Source organism: Lepisosteus oculatus, chromosome 17 (assembly GCF_040954835.1).
Source record: "Lepisosteus oculatus isolate fLepOcu1 chromosome 17, fLepOcu1.hap2, whole genome shotgun sequence".
Taxonomy (NCBI): Eukaryota; Metazoa; Chordata; class Actinopteri; order Semionotiformes; family Lepisosteidae; genus Lepisosteus; species Lepisosteus oculatus.
Window position 1 is genome coordinate 21216454 of NC_090712.1, and position 20825 is coordinate 21237278.

Sequence of the window (20825 nt, forward strand, 5' to 3'; positions counted from 1 at the left end):
ATCTGGAAATTTAATATCCGTGGCTTGTTCATGTTGAGGTGTTGGATTGAAGAAGAGCAGAGCGGGATGAGACCAAGCTGAAAGTTGTTCTGCACATCTTTCAAATTAGTGAGTGAGCCCTTCCCTGCCCCCTGCAAAAAGTACCCACTACCTGTCTCGCCATGGTCTTGGTTTGGTATCGTAAGGAATGCTCCTGGTTCTGTGGCCATTCTGTGTAAATGACCGGCTTGAGATGACTATACAGGGTCACTGGCAGTTTTACTGCGCTTTTCATTACAGTTGGTCTTGCTAATCACATAGCAGTGCAGGCAGAGAGAAAGGGAAGACACCTGCTTTGTATATGCTTGTTCTAGCTTTTTACTATAAAATTTGTGACTACAGTTGTTTTAATTGATTAGTGTTAAGTAACTATCAATTTTAGGCTGCTCCACTTTTTATCGTGAGCCTGATTTGCTTTTTTTAAAATGCTTTTTAGAAGGTGCATTTATCGGTGTGATGTTCTATTTTCCTCATAGAGAACAATCCAAGAAACATGATCAAAAGACCCAACTAATGACATTATTAAATCACAATCAAGAATGAAACTAAGTATCGAAACTGTCAAAAGCTTGCCTTGCTGCTGTTTAATGCACAGTAAGGCAAGAACTACAGTAAGATCATCATTACATTTGCATTACATTGTAAAAATACATTCGTATTGCATTTAATTTTGTACAGGAGAAAAGTGTTGGATAGTTAATTGGATGCTTTAATGGTGCATGCACATTGGGGGTGGGGGGTGATGGGTGAGTGCATTAAGAAACAATTAATTCTTAATACTTACGGCACTCTTCAGTGACTTTTGCCTTTCAATAATGAGTAAGTGGCATTGATAACTCATTTCACACTTCATTAGGAAAGTGCATGACAGGCGTTTTGGTTAAGAGCATGAAGGAATGCTGGCAACAGGAGAACACAATGCAGATTTTTATCTAAGTGTCAGATCTAATGTGAATACCAAATGAGCAGGGTATGTCTGATTTTTTGTTTATTGTAGAAAATTGTTTGTTTCATTATATATTCTTTTTAAGAAATACTTATATTGTATTTGTGATAATAAAATAGTTTGTCTGAATCACAAAGTTATTTACATATCTGTACTTTATTTGAAAAAATAAAATGGAGACAAGACCATGTACAGCAGGGAAGTGGCTCGTCTGGTGGTGTGGTTTGGCAACAACAGGTCTCAAAATGCTATCTGACTTTCAGAGAAACACTCTATAACCCATCCCCCTGGAAACTGACAAGGCCGTAGTGAGTATTGTGGAGTCTTTCAAGTTTTCCAATTTTCAAGAATAACCATCTCTAACACCCTCAGATGGGATGCAGATGTTATCAACATCACAAAGAAAGTGCACCAGAGATTGTATTTCCTGCGTCAGCTGAAAAGCCTCTCAATGTTTCCCAGTCCATTCTTGTTCAGTTTTATAGAGACAGTATTGAGCGCATTCTCATAGCTCCTATAACTTCGGTTTGGCAGCGCATACAGTATGTTCATTCTGGAGGCAAATTACAATGCATTGTCTATTGTGCAGAGAGACTCATTGCTCCCATTTGACATCTCTTGAGACCCTGGGGCGGAGCAGTGGCTCTGTGGGTAAGGATCTGCGCCTGTGACTGGAAGGTTGCCGGTTCAAATCCTGTGGCTGGCAGAGGAATCCTACTCCGTTGGGCCCCTAAGCAGGGCCCTTAACCCCAACTGCTTCAGGGGTGCTGTACAATGGCCAATATGTGAGCCGCTTACTCTCCGGCAGGTTTTGTACATGTAGTTTCCTTTTATGCTTTGCTTCTTCATTCTGACAAGTCTTCCTCCATATGGTTTGAGATTTTTCCAGTTAAGTCCATGTTTATCCACGTGATCATATTGATGTCTTATTTCTTCAAGTTTGCTTTAACCAAATCTTTAAAATTTTCTTCAGGACCTCTCTAATTTATGACTTTAGCAATGTGAATATCCCAGATACACGAGCATGGTAGTCTTAGGTCAGAGCTCCTGGTACCACCCCCTCCAAAATTTGAACCTGGCTTGTACGTGATAACTGGGACACTGAAAAGGTTATTCTGACTTCCCACATCTCCTCCAAACAAAACAGAAGAAGAAGTTATTTTATCTGCTCTGTTACCCCATTGATGACGTAACACGATTGGTGAAAAGTGGTCTTCCTGATTGTTGCGACTTAGAAGAGCCCAGATGATAATTATTCAGATTTAATTTGCTCACCTGGACTTTCAGGTGAACAATGGGCACAAAAAAGATACCGAATGCCTTCACAACAAAGCTGTAAATCCTGGAGCACAAAGACACAGATCTTTTAGATCACTCAAACTGAGATTATGGGCTTGAACTGTGGACATTACTGTTGGGATCAGAAAATGACAGCTGGTTCCTGGTCAAAGCAATCCCTCTGCAGTTTTCACATTTGGCAGAGCAAGACTTATAGAGGACAGGATTTATTGAGAGGACACTTAAAAATATATACAGGGATGATTTCTCTTTGGGAGGCCACACCTGGCATTGGGTATTTACTGTATTTTCAGGGGTTTCTGGAGAACAGACAAGTCCTTCTGGAATAAAGCTGGCAGTTTGATCCCATTCTCTTGGTGGAAGGGTCTGTGTTGCACTTATAACCTTATTATAGTCTAACAAGAGCCCCTCAGAGATCCACCTTTGTAGGAATAAGATCAATAAAGGGAGGGGTCACTCTTTCCTGCTGTACTCCACTAGGCTTAATGTCCTCTGAGCTAGTGAGCAACATCTTTTTCACTTTGGTGAGTCTGAATGGATTGCCTCTCCATTTCGCATGGAATTAAAATAAGGATTTTATTTCCTGTGATGGTTGCTGATCATATATGCCAATTATTAATTTGTTTTTCTTACAAAGAAAACTGTTTATTGGCTGGCTAATTGTGGGGGTCACTGGCACTTCGCCATTGGGACTTAGGCTTTACTTGAAATAATTCTGCTGTATTTGCTTCACAACTGTATAGATCTCACTTGTGAGAAATTGCTGAATTGGATTTTCTAGAACATGTTCAGCTACTATATGTCTGACATCATGGTATTGAAAATTAAGCTTCTAAGAAACTGTATGTACTGTTTAGTAGGCAGAATTATTATTCTAATAGTAGTTGACCACATAACAGTTCTGAGAATCAGCAGCAATCAGTATTTTTCTGGGATTCTTGCCATTAAATCAGTATAAGGAGCATTGATGTCATCTTCTGTGCAGTTAAAATCCACATTTCACATATTTCACATATTTTATTCTAACTTACTCAGTTTAATCACAGAAAGTTAATTTATTGCAAGTTTTTTCCAATCTCTCTTCTCGCCTAGTCTTTCTCCTCCAGAAAGAAAATGGCCTGACAAGGGTAAATCTCCTGGCATTGATGGTAATTTTCTTTATCTTTATTTTGTAGTCTTAGTATCTCCTATTTTGCTTTACATGATAATACTATTATTGAAGAAGGTTATTATTCATTGAAGCCAAGAGACCTACAAGCATGTTTTTGGACTGTGGGAGGAAACCAGGGCACCCAGAGGAAATCCATGCAAACACAGGGAGAACATACAAACGCATACCACAGTGAGAACCACTGCAATAGACTTATTTACAGTAAAAATAAAAGTATCTCTATGCTGATGATATATTGGTACAGTATATGTAGACAATGTCACTCTATCACTCCCTCATTTGATAACAATTTCAACAGCTTTAGTGCTCTATAAGAGTAGATAATCGGTCCATTACTCCCATTATCATTTCGCAGTGGACAGCTTGTACGTTGGTCTGCCTCCGACTGTGCCACTGGTCTTCATATGCCATCTCAATCAGCAGCTTCAGTAACACTTTTAAAAGGGTAGAATGTGTTCCCTTATCCAAATACTTAAATAGTTAATCCCTCTCCCCTTTAAGTCTATTAGGATAGACTTCATACTTCAATTTAAGCATTCATATAGAGAGGAAACATTGATCAAATAGTACACTCTACTGCAGGAAAGGCCTGGCTTTGACAACAGTCAATTATACTTTAACTCCAAAATGTCTGGTTTACTCTGACACACCTGCAACTTAGCATCCACCTGAGAAAAGTTTGGTTTTCTTAAGTTTGATTTATACTGGGTAATTTTGGCTGATGTTTTGGCCCAATAATTTAGTGAGCAGTAGCAAGACACAAAGATTTCCCGTATTTGTATTTTCTGCACTCAAAAACGTCTTGCAGTACATGCAATTCCCTTTTTCCTGTTGGAATGGCAAAGAGTGCCTTGAGCACCTTTTTACATATGTCTTGAGTGTGTAGAGGTGGTCATACCCTAGAAATGGGTGTCTTTGCCTTTTGTTTTGTGTCGGGATATTATTGCTAAATGGTATTTGTGCTCAATAATGACTAATCCCGGCCTTTTGCAGTGGCAGGATGTTCTGTAGTCAGACAGGAAGCCGATACACTGCTGGGAGTCTCAGCCCTCACTCTGCCGGCATCACTGGATCCTGGCCTGTCATGATGTATTTATATGGAGCTCTCCGCTCCTCAGATCCATGGAGCCAGTGGAGGCTTGGAGTGCTGCTGCTCCTGGTACTGTCAAGGGCTTGTTATAAGAGGCTTCGGTTCTGTAACTGATCTTGTGATGTAGGTCCTTGGTTGGTTGTTGAAAACTCTGGGTGTTCAGAATAACAGTTTGTTCTGAAATATGATATGAAACACTGATAATATATAAAATGAAAACAAAAAATGTGTAATTTAGAATTTAAACATTCAGTACATACAGGCCTAGGTACTAGACTGAAGTTGATCAGTGTAGGGGCTGAAGAAGGGATTCAGTCAAATCTAGGAATGTTTTTCAAAAGCAAGCATATTATTAAATACATGAAATACTACACATTTATTGTGAGCTTCAACCTTCAGTTTTCTCTGTATTATTTGAAACTGAGCAGATTTAAGTTGATACTGTTAACATCTTGTCAACAAAAATACCATGTGACCCATTTCCGTCTGTAGTTCCAGCCACATCTCCTAGCGACTTCCTCTCTGGACTGTAATTTTGTAAGAATGATTTTTATCTAAACAATGTGTTAATTTTTCAACCATAAAAATATCCAGCACAATAATAAAATTTAAATGATGATTATTTCAGATTTTCTTTAATTACATCTGTGAAAATCTGACTGGCATATACTCGAAAATATAAAAAAACAGCTTGTGAATACCTTAGATGTTAAACCAAACAACTTTATTTTTTTTATTTATTAAAACTCTATTAAGTTATTTCATCAAAATATAAAGAGCATGGTGAAACAATTGTTTGTGACAGGATAAACACATTAGTGAAACCATGGCCAGTGTTCAGAATTATTCTAAACTACCTCACTCTATATTGTCCCTTACAAATATTGTATAATGTAGTATTCAAATATATTGTCATTTATATATTGTAAGTAACCTATTTGCTAAAGCTTAACAAAATGTAAACTGATTTTTAATGGCTTATTCATTTGTGCAAGGGGTGCTGTAGTTTATAAGCAATGAAAGTCTGAATGTAAGTAACTGCATAGTGAAGTATTTTCCTAGGCAGGAGAGCATGCTCTTCGTGTTATTCAAAATGCTTTGCAGTTTCAGTACCTAACATCTTTCATACTGGAAATACAGAAGTGCAGATCCATTTTAATGTATAGAATGAAATACAAAATGTTAAATACTGTTAGTAATAAAATTAACATAAAAAAATACCATTTAAAAACTTGCTGATATCAAATTGCAGTGATTCCCGTAGTGGAGTGCCATCAGGGTGGGCTAGTTACACTTCACAGGTAGAGCCACATGCAAGAGACCCAACTACTGTATAATGCTGATACTATGGCAACACTCAAGTAAGGGCTGGATGAGATCCTTGGATCAATTAACTACTAAAAACAAAATAACTAGATGGCCCATTAGCCTCCTATCATTTGTAGCGTTTCTTATGTTCTTGTGAGTTGAAACAATATTTTAAGAATTAAAGAAACGCACAAAACTCTTCTGCAATTTAGAATGTGTCCCTAGTCTGTAACATCAAGACTTGAAGTAATTTCCATATCCAAGCCACATCAGCCCAGAGATGATCTGGTTTGTGTGTCTTTAATGAGATGAGAGAGCACATCTCCCTCCTGATGGGGACACTGGTCTATCATAAGCATCACTCCCAACAAGTCTGGTTCCCACTTCTACAGCTGACTGTGCTGGAGCAACTGGGGTGAAGTACTGAGACTAGAAAATTAGTCACTGCGCTACACCACCCCCATATAAATGCTGTACAGTAATTAACAAAAATAACTTAAAGAAGGCATTTTTTTCCTTTGCCCCAGAAATGTGAAAATCCAGTAATTTGACATAACTTGTTAATGTTTTATAAGTATTTAAATCGCCAAGAAGAACATCCTCCAGAGGACTAGAATTTAATGAACCTTTTGGATTCTTACAGTCAGCATTTTTCTGACCTGATGTGGAGGTTTTAATAAAGCGTAACGGAGGTTTGTTATGATTTCATACATATTTGATGTACTTACTTAATTGTGTGCGGTCTCCAGAATGACTGAAGCAGGCAGTGCTCACCTTGTCTTTCAGCAGATTGGCAGCTTTGAAAGCAGGGTCACATGCATAAGTTACATAAAAGGTGCATGTCTTCATGTTGCTACAACCATTGCTGTGGTCCAATTTAAAAAAGCTTTTAAACAATTGAAATTACATTCTAGAACATTTCAAGAGATCATATTGATGAAGCATTTTTATATCAAATGATTTTTAATGATATAAAAAATTATATGTCCCGAAAAGTTCAGTTGAATTCTTGTAGTAATTGTACATGGAAATCTATTTTTCAAGCATACACACAAAAGCCTTGATAGAAAAAGGTATGTTAAATCTAGTCCTCTGACAAACTGCTCTTCATTCCACTCTAAATTGCAGTGGTAGGAAACAAGTGGTCTTGTGTCATTGAACAGAAGAGCGATAAGACTAAATAAAAGGCCCAGACAGAAAAAAATAAATTGTATTCCACACATCAATCAGCATAGGAAGTACTGTATTTCCATGCGCAGTTCATAGATGAAATGTTTAAATATTTTTTTCCCTATCTCACAAGGAGAGGATGTTTAAGTGCTTCAGCTATGGCTGAGGTTGTTTCCATTAAACTGCAAAGCATTAAGAAGGGGCTGATAGCACATCTATGGATTTTGTGGTCAGACACATCACTTGGTTTCTCTTCCACTGAGGGAGAGGTAATACAATCGGAGAGATGCAGGAGTAGCCATTTTTAATCAGAGAAATTTAATGAAGTGTTTAAAGTGTTTTCGTTTTTTTCCTGTTTGTTAAATGTTGCAATCATGGTAATCACCAGCAAAGTTCTTTGTTCAATAATCCGTGGACAGGAGCAGTGGGAACTCTGTGCCCTTGGTTCTAAACATTCATTAGCTGGCAGTCTTGTCCTGCCGAGACACAATAGCTGACAAAATATGGGATGCACAGAGACATGAAATTAGTTAAGTTCATTCTCGGTGACAATTGAAAACAATTAAAGATCTCCTAGAACATTTTTACCCAATCTGACAAGATTATGAAGCTTCTGAAATGTGAAAATTCAGAAATTCTCTTTACTGTAAATCCAGATATTTCAAACATATAACTTATAACATTTTCTTTGGCTGACTTTTGAACATGTCCCTGGTTAGAAGGATGAAGGCCAGCTAGCAAAGAGGATTGCGCTGCAGAGCGCGCTGTAGTCAACAGGTTGTATTGTAGGGGTTGCGTCTGTGTGTCTTTACTGTAGGAGCTCAAGGTGACCATGTCAGCTTTCCACTGCTTACCAAAAACATGATACATTCGCTACCCTACTTTCCACAGCGTGAGCTTAGTTCCTAGTCTATAATCTATATCTAAAGTCCTCGAGTACTGTATATGTCTCACAGTTTCATAAGAAGAATTCACAGTACAGAAATGTCTCAGCCAGAGTTCTAATGTTCAAATCCGGTAAGTGCTGAAGTGAGTTTAATTTCAGTGTTGAAAATGGACATGAAGTGCTCTCCATTCTGGGTGTAAAAGTGAAGGTGTTAAAAACATGTGGCATGCTTCACATGTAGCACTTGGCAGTGTGTCTCCGTGCTTGGCTGGCACCACAAGCGATCTTGTGGTGAGTGATTGTTCCAAGCCAGACCCTGGAGTACTCCAGCTTTTCCAGGCACGGCCATAAGTGAAGAGCTCACATTCTTATCTTATGCTTTTGTTTTTAGTAATAGACGAATGACATATTGACAAAATGGCATCTTTTATGTAAATATTAAGTTTATTTGTCAAAAAGGCTTTAATTTAATCAGGAATTGGAGGCTGAAGGCTTGCGCAGAGCAAGCCAAGACGTGCAGCTCTGGTTGCAGGACAGTGGGGATGGTCTGCAGAGCTCTCTAAACCTGTTGAAGGGTCTGTCAGTGGAGAGAAAATCCGACATCTGATACTAAAATAAATGAAAGGCTCCATAATGATAAATAACCCAAACAATCATCTCAACCATTTAGAGACATACAAGTCTTATTTCAGGTATATACATATATGTTTTTAAAAAGAAAACAATATTGCAAATAATTGAAGAAATAATTAAATGGGCAAAAATGAAACAGAACGTCCCTTTCCCTCTCATAAAGAATATCATGTCCATTGAATAGAAAAAAGTATAAAGAGAGACACCATTTCTCTACACAGAAAAAAAAATATTGCAATATAATTTACATGTATCATTTAAGAAGTTTTAATTTAAGCCATAATGTCTGTTTAGGGGTGAGGAAACTCAAGTTTTCAATTGCTTCTGGAGTTTTATTAAATATTAATTAGAGGGTTCCGTGCATCAATGCCTACAGTGTTAATCCACAATGCTTTCACTGTTGTGTTTGATTGCTTGTTTATGTGCTGTCATTTACCTTTCAATGTCAATGACATGTGTCTTCTACAATATTAATAACTTACACAAAACAAGCAAAGGTACCAAAACATTAATACACCTGACCAGTTCTGAAGAACTGTTAGTGTGATAAATGCACAAGATGTTGGAAGTATTCACTGATGATATCATATTTTGTTGAAAATTAGACGTTCAGTGATGTTTTCTTGAATGTATCCTGGTAGGTTAATAAAAAAACGAGAGAAAAAAAAGTTCCCCGTGACAGAGAAAGCATACTGGTTATTTAAGTAGAATAGAACATGGTTTCTCAATGCAGCATTTTGATAATGTGAGAGCTCCATCTAGGTTGTTCCATGTGGTACTGCAAAGTATTTATTTCCAGAACTGACCAAATAGATTTCCCCACCCCCATTTTAGATGAGATGCAACAATGCAGTGGTAGGTGGTTTCTTTATCTCACAGTATCATTTCCCACATTTGCTATATAGTGTACAATGTGCACTGTAATGTGACTGTTTCATCAGCTGTTTAACTGGACCCATTCATTCATCCTGTTACTCTCATGAAATTAACATGAGAGTACTTAATGACTTTGAACATGACTTAAAGACAAATGAAAACTGAATTTTTTCTCTTTGAGAAAGGTGTGCGTGTGTAGTGAAAAAAAGTTATTCTTACTCTTATTCTTTTCATGACCACTATCAGCTATCAAGACTAAATAGAAAATCTATTGTATGTCATTTTTCAGCCTAGAAGGACATTCAATGAAATGCAGTGGAGCTCTAAGGCCATTCCAAAGTATAACCAAGACAAATCATTATGCTTGAATGTAATGCCCCCCTAGTGTGCTTTTTCTGTGCTTTCATTTTCTTAAAGCTCCCCTTGGAAGGCAGTGACAGGCTCACCAATGATTTTCTTCCCTCCTTTTTTTTCTGAAACAGCTGGAGAACTGCAAATGTAACAGAAACCCTGTTGAACTGTGTTGACTTAGCAGCTCGAAGTGCAGTAGCTGTAAAGGCAACATGGATCGCAGCGGCACTTGTTTAGGAAGCAGTGTTCTCTGTTTGCGAACAATGAATAAATACATGACAATACATGATAGGGAGATCAAATGGAAAACAAAATAACATAACATCACTTTATTAGCCCTATACAATTTCTTGCATTAGAACTTCATATTTTCGCATACCCCAGCTTGCTCTCCGTGAGACACAGACTCGGAGAGAGAAGCTTGGGGTCATAGCGCAGGGTCAGCCATTGTACAGCACCCCTGGAGCAGTTGGGGTTAAGGGCCTTGCTCAGGGGCCCAACGGAGTAGGATTCCTCTGCCAGCTGCGGGATTTGAACCGGCAACCATCCAGCCACAGGCACAGATCCTGAGCCACAGAGCCACCACTCCGCCCATGAACTGCTTGGTGTTTACTGTTAGTTAAATTTTAATAAACTATTAACTATTTTAGTTTATAAGTATATTAAATAGTAAAGCAAAACTGATTTATGTTCAAAATTAGATTTTATGTTTTTCTTTGGTACAGAAGATAAAATAGTGACCCTAAAAACTCCTTTGTGTGAACCATATATTTTTTTGCTCTGTTCATCTCAAGAAGTACTTTATTCTGAATTATTCAAGACGGTTACACTTTAAATAATATTGATCTGCTTGTTTTTATGTTTTGGCCTTACAAAATAATTTATGAGTAACCTGGGGAATAAGGAATTAAGATTGGTGTGTACTTTATAAAGTTAAAGTAATGACACACAAGGCCTTAAATGATTCATACATAAATGTGAAGAGAGTACAGTGGTTTGATTATAGAGTTCCACTTACAACTGAAGTAAAATTGGTTAAAATCTTAGGCCTGGATCTTAAAACCCTAAAAGTAAGTATAAGTAAATATGAACATATTGATATAATGGTTATAGTCAGTGACATGTTGCATTTTCAAGTTTATTTTTGACTTACCCATGTTGGTCTTTCACATCATAAAAACAAAGTATAGTTAAGGGTTTGAATTTAAGAGGAAGAAATTAGCAGTTAAATTGAAAAGGCAGCTTTCCTGTTGTCATTTTTTCACTAATTTGGCATAAAATATCTTTGGCTTGTTTTATTACTCCCATTTTGCAATCACCAAATTATTAATTAGCACTGCCTTCCTAGTAGCACTGAGATGAAGGCAGCATATGCCTGCATGCAGCTGTGGGGCTGTTGCCACTTTCTCACATGAGGAAGGAGAGAGCTGGAGCTCTAGGGAAAAGGCAGATGGACTGCTCAATAACTGTACGAGCTCACTAGTGACACCACTGTGCAGAACAAGGGGACAGGGGACAGGGACCAGTTCAAGCCCAGCCAGCCAGCCCAGGAAGTGCTTGGCCAGCTGTGTATTGCTGCTTGAAAAGTCACTGATTCCGACCTGATTCCGACCTGCAATGCTGGGGCTTCATGGCTCAATCTGCTCTGCTGAAGTGCTGCCTTCAGAGGCCAAGATACATGGAAGTCCCATTTAGTAAGACTGAGGAATATTCTCTTAAGCCTGCACCACAAACACATCTCTCCATAAGACATGATGGGATGAGCCAAAAGTTCAGTTTTGTGTGCATTCAGCATGAAACATGATGTTTATCTTTCTTCAGTGTGTGAATACAGTAGACAATATTTTTTAGATCATAAAACAAAAAGGACACCATGGTTTGTGTATTGTACAATACTTCAAGCTCAGGCCTAACTTGAATATTTGGTTGTTGTTAAAGACCTCCATCAAAAAATAAAATAAAAACAATAGAAACGGTGCGTGATAAATTAAGACTGTAGGATATATAAATATCCACTAATTTATAACACTTCTGTGGTATTAGCTCCTTGGATGTTAGCAGTCTCAGATTTAAAAAGGTAATAGATAAGACTATATTGATCCCGAAGGGAAATTGAGGGGTTACAGCAGCCCAGCCAAAGACAGATCAGAATACACAAAAATTAAAATAACTACAGTAATACAAAAATAAAATAAATAGGGAAAAAATAGGTCTGCAAAATATACTGCTAATAGTCACTGTAAAACAATAAAAGATGTGCAAAATACACAAGGGTATATACAGATTGAAAAAAAAAAACACAGTATAAACAGTATATTAATTCAGTGTCATAGATTAGCAGATGAAGGGCTAGCAGTCCTAGCCTAGAGCAGTCTTATACACCCTGACAGCCACCAGGAGGAAGGACCTGTGGAAATGTTCCCTTGAACACCATAGCTGGAGCAGTCTGTTACTAAAAGTGCTCCGCTGACAAATAACAGTCCCATGTAGCAAATGAGAGGCGTTGTTCATGATGGCTATGTGTTTGGTCAGCACTCTCCTCTCCACCACCACCTCCAAGAACTCAAAGCTCAGCCCAAAAATAAAGCCAGTCTTCTTGATAAGTTTATTGAGTCTATTTACATCTCTTGCCAAGATGCTGCTGTCCCAGCACACAACACCATAGAAGATGGCTGCTGCCACCACTGATTCATAAAACGTGTAGCAGTGTTCCACATACTGTACATCAAAGGACCTGAGCCTCCTAAGAAAACAGAGTCGGCTCTGATCTTTCTTTTACAGGGCATCAGTGTTACCAGACCACTCCTGCTTATCATCCAGGTGTAGCCCTAGGTACTTGTAGGACTGCACCACCTCTATGTCCTCACCCTGGATGGAGACAGGGTTCAGCAGAGACTTATTCCTCCAAAAGTCCATGACCATTTCTTTAGTCCTGCTGGTGTTGGGCTGGAAATGGTTAAGATGACATCACTCCACAAAGCTGGTAATCAAGCTCATATATTCCTCCTCCCTCTCCTCACTAATACACTCCACAATAGAGGGTGTTCAGAGGACAAGGAAGATATACTGTATGTACAAGACATCAGAGATGAAAGACTGTCTATGAATTATTGTGTCCATTGAAGTCAAGTCTCAAAAGTGAAAAAAATAAGTACAGAGCATGATGAGTTTCCCTGCTATTGTGTAAGAAATCATGAGTAAATCTTTCTTTGTGACTGTATATTTTAAAGGAACTATTGGAGAACATGAAAAATAATTTTAAAGCCCCCAGAGACGATAGTAACAAAAGACTGGGAAGGAAGCCATCGTTTTGTGGGGGGTTTTTTTATCTCTGCTTTCAAAGTGCAGAACTAGAGAGCATGGTAACGAAGAGCAACTCATTACAAGCTACATGTGTGACATACTTGCAGGCAAGCATGCATGAGAAGTGGTAGATTCTTGATTTAAATTCTCTAGATGTTTCTAAGTATAGACTCATTTCATGCAAGGTTAGACACAGCAGTCATTTTACATGATATTTTTTCTTTAAATACACTTCTGCTCAAAAACCATACTGTGGTTGAAAGTAGTACTCATTTAGGGTTAACTTTAAATAAAAAGGAATCCTTTGAAACTAATATAATCACCAACACTTGATCTCCTGTTTTCAGAATTTGGCAACACACATAGAAATTAGAGAAGGAGCACATCTCTGTAACAACTGAGCCTTGTTACTCATTTATTTGCACCATTGTTGGTGATGGCATGGAAGTTAACACCACTGTGTCAGCTCTAGGGCCCTGGTATTAACTGTTGTCTGGGACATCTTCCTGTATAGTATATTACAGTATGTCTGTGTTCATGCTTGGTTTTATCCATTTTATACTTGGAGAAACATCTGTACCCTTTGCCTGCACGCTTTAGAAAATAATTAAAACTGTTTTCAGAAAAATAATAATGTATATGCAAAGCCATGCTCTTTTTTCAGGAATTATTTTTAAAAAATCAAAACAAAAACTATATTTTATAGATTCACTGTGCTCCCACATAACCTATTGTCTTCACTTAGTATTTCACTGTTTTATATATACAAAACTTAATGAATGTACCAGCGAGATGGCCTCATTCAAGATCATCAAAAAGGACAGAGCTAAGTATTTGAATCTTGCTGAGAGAGCTTGCTATTCTGTAACTTCTAGGGAACATGCCTGAGTGAACAATCCCTTGGTTTAAAACAGCCTTCCCTGCTTTGCGGGTGCATTTTAGAATAAGGATATAGACTCCTGTTTATTTTGCGGCATCCACGATCGAGAAAGTGATTTAATCATAGGTTGTATTCTAATTAGGTTAGATGCCAGCTTATCTCTTCTTTAAGCCTCTGTAGGCATTATTTAAGAGTCAAATACTTGGTAACAGTCGGGAGTTTTCCCTGGTTGTCTAGACCTAATGCCTAGTCTGTAGGAATTTAACGAGGGGATGGGGAGCAGGTACATAAATGTGTTTATTCCAGTGAACCTGAATTATTACTCTTTTCACCAAAGCTGTGCCAGAGAACAAAGAATTAATGTGCTTCTAACTACAGTATAGTTTGAGAAATTCTTAGTTGGGGAGTTATGATTATTTTATTTATTGATTGAGCCACTGAAGCAGTTCCTATTATTCATAATTTTCATAACCACCCCATTTGTAATAATATTCATATCTCTGAATTTAGTTTTTTTTTCAGAGGCTTATATATTAAGTATTCTTCTCCCAATGTAGAAAAGGTGAGGTCTCAATTGAGTTTCTGCAGCGAAGAAAATCTTAAATTGTCGGAGATATACAGTACAGTATTTATATAAAGTCATTCAACTGATGAGGGGGTGGGGAGCAATACCTGTTCAGTTGTGTGACTGAAATAATTTTCAGACAGTTAAACAATTCAGCCTACCGAAATAACTTATGAGATCTGTGACCTCAAAGTCAATGAGGTGCAATTTACGGCTGTAAATTGACTGTCTGTGCTCTTGATTGACTAGAGTCCTCTGCAGGGTACCATCCCGCCTAGCTCTCTGTTTCTAGGATAGGCTCTGGGCTGCCGCAGTCTTTCTCAGGAATAAACAGCTTTCTAATGATGACTGGATGAATGGTGCAGTACTGTATGTCATGTAAAAAATAGAAGGTAGTACATAGTGATTTTACATACAGTATAACACTAATAACTACTGTATAGTAATTCACCAGTTCGTACAGATAATATAGTGTGCTTATACAAAGCCTTCTTAAATAGGCTCCTTACTCTTTCGTTTGTTTTATTTCCTTTGGACAAAGTTTATAAATTAAAAATACACATCCTTTATATCTTCATGTACCCATTTATGTATCTAGTGTATGTTTCTATGTAAGAAGGAGAAAAAGGAGGGTATCTTCATTATTTCACTAATGAAATAGAGATAAAAAACATACAACAAAAAGATTGAAGACTGTTTTTCCAAAGGACACATCATCCAATGTCAAATTGTGATCTTAATTGCTTTGCACAGACCACATCATGTCTGTCATAAATAATTATAGTCCAGAAAATGTGATGGTCAAATGTATTCATGGTTCTGTAGTTAGTGTTTTTTTAAATCCTGCTCTGGCAGGGATTATACTGACAAGATGCCTCTACTTGTGAGCTATAAGCTTCCAGCATCGAGAGGGGATTGATGGCCATTCCTTACAGCAGAACTGCTCTAAATCCTTTAGGCCCTTCTGGAGATCCTTTTGTCATCTTCAAACCACAGATGTTCAATGGATTGAAGTCTAGGGACAGAGTTATTGTGTGCAGGTAACCACTTTGTTGTCTGCTTGGATTTATTTTGGATTGCTGAAATGCAGATGTTTATTTTTAGCTGAGCTTGAGCTTCTTGGTAGAAGGAACCAGCTGTTTGACAAGAAGGTCCTGTTACATTTTGGAGCTTGTGATTTTTCCCATCTTAAGGGGCTTGAGAACCTTTACAACAAAACGCCCCAGAATAAAACAGACCTCCTTCGTTTCCCACAGTGATGAAAAGCCGATGTTGGCATGCGTTTACAGCTTCATTTTGTAGCCTGATTTCAGTATATCCCAGAGGATAAGCAAGACTATACCTGGTCAGCACTAAATGGAGAGATCTCCAGCGAAAACCAGGTCACTCCTGTAACAGGTGATGGAGGACCAGTAGTTGGTGCTCTTGCAAACTAATTCCCTCACCCCTTAAATGCTTTAGCTAAAATCTGCTTGTCTCGCATACTCAGGCTTAAGTTAACCCTTAATTCAAGTGGTGAACCAGTATCTTATTTCTCCACTTGATGCGGTGTGTAGTGGAGCTGCAAAGATATAATGGCTGCTATGTGTCAACCAGATGGTTGTAAAGTGTTTTGGGATGAGAAGTGCTGTTAACCATAAATGCAAGACATTATTTTTATTACTTGTTATACTTAAAATAAGTTTTCTTTGATTCTCTGACCAATACAACAACAGTAAAAAAAATGTAAGAACTGCCCTTATATTGATTTCACTTAAAGTACTTCCCTTTCCACAGGCAAAGTTTAACAATTTTATGGATCCCCCTACTCTATCAATCTTTGGAAGCTAATAATTGATCCATAAAATTGTTAAACTTTGCCTGTGGAAAGGGAAGTACTTTTATCCATGCTAGTAGACACCTGAGGCAAGGCCTACAAGCCTTTTCAGCATACTGGCAGGCCTAAAACACGAAAAGGAATTGCCTGCTGTTTTTTGTTGTATTTTCTGTATATTTTTGTCTGCTGAGTGGGCACATTAAGAATAAAACGTAATGCCAAGGGCGTTAGCTTCAATTTAAGACCTGAACCAGGCTTCTGCTACAGTATGTTCTGTTGCAGAGATATAACAAAAAAAGAAAATTCCAGGCGGAACTAGGCTCAGGGGGCCTGTATCATTAAGGTGTTTAATAACCTCCTTATATAATCATTTTAAGACCTTCAGGTTTGCTACAGTATATTACTAATATTTTGTTGGAGTTGCTTCAAATCTTAGTAATTTTTAAAATATTTACTAAGACCTCTCATCTTAATGGTCTATTTTTTGCTTTTGTAGGCTATATTGAAATTAAATCACACCTGAAGAAGGCTCCACAGCCGAAACGTTGTGTTCTCTTTCTTCTTTTTTTCAGCATGGAATAAACCTATTACTTGTTCCTATATAGAAATTAATATTAACAAGGCAGCTGTTACACCATGAAACAACAGTTTGACTTTTAACCACAGATTTACTCCATGTAATCATACTTACAGAGTCTCGCCTGAAAGCCATGCATGTACTGCAGTAAAATGTCCCAGTAACCCTTGGTCACATCTTGTCGGAGTTTAGTTCATTTGCACTTGCCTGTATTATGTAATTAAATTCACCAGCCCAATGAAGTGTTTCTCAGCTTTTTTTTCACTTGTATGTTGTTTCGGTTTGGTGAGCAGTGCAATGTGCTGTTTTTATTTAACGCTCTCCAGCTGGATCAACAGCTGGGCCTTCCTAGTTAGGCTTGGAATGAACTCACTGAGCTTATGACTTATTGCCTAACATTTCCTGACAGTTTCTTGAGCAGTACCTGGAAATTACTCACACTTTACAGCAGGAAGCAAACATACAGAGTAACATAATTTCTCTGACAGATTGTGCTCCAGCATTTTCAGGACTTCTAGTTAAATATTCATATTGTGATTTCTTCTTTTATATACTGTATATTCAACTTAATTTTGTTTTATATTATTTTGTTAGATTATTAGAGTTTTCTCATGCAGATGCATGTATTGGTGTTTGTGGACTTGTAGGTGGCACTCCTTCATGTACACTAGAGCAGAGTTTCCAAACCAATGTCCCCTGTGCTGTGCAGGGAGTGGCTGGGGCACGGCTGCTGGAATCTCCATCCCGTGGACAGACATTACGCTGAGGTCCTTATCACTTGGTTATTAAACATTCCAATGCAGTGTTGCTAGAGTAGAAGTGTTAAGACCAGTGTCCTGACTAAGCTTGTACGATCTGGCCTACTTAAAGTTTCCCCTTAATTCAATTGGTGAAGGAGGAATGAAATGGAGGAGCTGTTAGCTCATACTGTACAGTAATGGCTTCCACACGTCACCGGAGTGGATACTGGCTTTCAGTGGGGAATGTAGAGGGTACCCTACTACATGTAAGCATTTGGGGATTGTTTGGGGTGAAAGTACAAAATGCAAGGAATTATTTTTATTTGTATTATTTCTATTTATCAACTAACAATATGTTTACTCCAAACAGACTTTATATTACTCATAATTTAATAATATGAATGATATTACTTGTGTTATTAATCTTCAGTAATAATAGACTGGTATGCTATAAAATGTAATAAGATCTGTAAATATTTTGATACTACTGCTAGGTGTTCAGATTTTGGCCCTTTCAGATGACAGCAGTTGACACAGCTCTGCCTGAGGTGTGGGTAATGGTGGCTCAAGAATGTTATCCAGCTCCACTGTTCCCTTTAGCAGAGCCTGCTTTCCCATCGCACAGCTCCTGGATGGGAAGTAAAACAAAAAAAACAAGCTAAAGCTTTACAGTCCTCAGGAATCATCAGACAACCGTACCAAGTGCTCTTGATTGTACATTTGACAATAAAAACAGAATACAGAGTATGCCCCGGTACGCAGTCCCATCACCGTCACTGACATCTCTGAAATGAAGTGAAGACTGCTCCTGCATCAGCCCTTGCCGACTTGATGTGCTGTTTACTGTTTGTTACATCACCCATAGCAACCCAGCTCCCTTATGCTGCCACAGTGGAAAGTGACTTTAGAATTTGTTTTACAGTAACACTCTAGTGCTAGTCCTGGGCTGCTTAGAAAACATGATGAATCTCATGAGGAAGTTTGCAAAAAGAGAAAATCTGCTCATCTGGGTACTCCAATGACTTATTCCGGTGTGAGCATATTCAATTACAAGAAAAATTAAAAAATAAAAAAGAGTGGACAACATGCATCACACCAAAATGTGTATTTTGGTCTGACACAGAGAAGCAAATTTAAATATTTGTTCCATTCATTTTCCCATTAGTATTAAGCATGTCTCGTGAGTTTGTTCCCTATATTTATATATGTCACCACAATTGTATCACAAGCATTTGAAAAGCATTGTCATAAAACAAACTGTATAAAGAATTTTGACGAGTTGTAAATGTACGTGTGTCTCTGTGTGTTTGTGGGATTCTCCTCCATGCTTCTCACAGGGAAGAGTCCAGCTGTGGAACCGTTCCAGAAGGATTTTCAGTACCTGCAACTGGGCTTCCAAGAGATATGTAATCTCTTATAAGACATGCAAGCCTGTAGTTGCTTTATCTGTGAGGAAAATAGTGATTGGCCTTGCTGTCCATCTGAAAGCAATGTACAGAAACTGGAAGGATATACCTGTTCTGTAACAATAGAAGAGCAACGCCTGGTATCATCCCCACGTGCTACTGTCACCCGTGTCTGTCAGAGATTCTGATGAGTCAGTGCTGTTCTTTTAGATACTGCTTTTGACTTGTCCTTATACTATACTGTAGATCCCTAGACACTGAAACAGCATCAGAAAAGCATAACATTTCTTTGCAACTGCTAACATACTGTGCTAGTTCAAGAAATCATTCCCAATTAATAAGATTCAATTTTTGTGGAATTAAACATTCCAACATGCTGGGGAATAAGGTCTGTATAAATAAGGACACTTGGAAAGGAGTGGTTCGATGTTTTTCTTTTGATTTTTTATTTCTTTTTAGTTTTCTGTTCCCTAAAAGCATTAAAAAGCGCTCTATTCGTCCTTGAAGAAAATGTGTTGTGGAGAATTAAAATGTGTATAGGACATTTTACGAAAAGGAAAAGAAATGCAGATACAGAATAATGATAATCCACCCACACAACCACAATAATTCTGTAACTGACAATTTAAAAGGCATGGAAAAACATATTGGATCAGTTGGTTGAATAGTTACTGAACAGATGTAAAAATCACTCTTTCATTTCAAACACTGTTCAGATGGAAACCTTTCAAGAAATAACACGGGTAAGAGGTGTTTAAAATTCAGACTAGCTTTTATTTCTAATTGTTTTTGTACCATGGAAGTCACTGTCTATCTGTCACCAATATTCAATTCAGAAATATAATTTACCTAATATTAATGCAATACTTTTTCCATGCTTTAAAAATGTGTCCAATATATTAAGGGATACCTCAAGGTTCAGGCTGTGTATGTATATGCCAAATGTGTTTTCTAGAGTCTGTATACAGTATATAACATCTTGTTGCCTCTTCATTTCCGATGCATGGTTATATAATTCCTTTTTCTCTCCTTCAATCAAGTGCAATGTGTTTTTTTCTGCACAGTGGCCTAAAAAGAGAAAGCTGCAACAGCATGCATGTAAATGGATGCTTATCCAAGCTCTGAAGCTCACTAAAGCCTAGTGACTTTGTTAACTGATTAATTGTACAATGTTTGTATTCATAGTACTTCATGAGAATGAATCAGTAATGACTTAATTTATGTCATTGGGAGTATCTAGATAAAGAACCCACACAAATTTTCTTCCTTTCCTGTAAGTAACGTGAAAGAATAAAGTGTCAAAAATGAGAAGATAATGTTTTATAATGCTTGTCTTTCATGCATTAAAAGATAAGGAACTCAAATGAGTGAATTATTTTTTTTCTAGTTGGTGATCCTAGGGTGAACCTGCTGGAAGATATGTTTGGACTACCAGTATCTGAAACATTTCTGTAATGTACTCCACATTCTGCTGAATCAGTGTGTGTTGTTCAGTGAGTTTTCCTAGGATTGTGACCTTTGATTGTAGTACTGTATGTGATGGCATGGAACATTCTCATGTTCTGCTTTGTTCATTTAAAAGACATCTTTCAGCAGCATAGGACCTCTTACTTCACCACAGTATTTCATGGTTTTGTTTTTTCAGCTTCTCTTTTTAGAGCCACTGGTGTAATCTCTGAGAAATGACCAAGAGATACTGCACTGTGTGATAAGAAGACTTTGTGTCATGTGATGCAACCACCAAATGCATTTTGAATGGCCCTGCCTTA

The 20825-nt window shown here is 37.7% G+C and overlaps 1 protein-coding gene across 3 annotated transcripts in view; it reads left to right on the forward strand.

Annotated features, from left to right (window-relative positions):
- adgrb3 (adhesion G protein-coupled receptor B3) overlaps window positions 1-20825 on the forward strand; it is a 181879-nt gene that overhangs the window by 52218 nt on the left and 108836 nt on the right. The window lies entirely within an intron of this gene.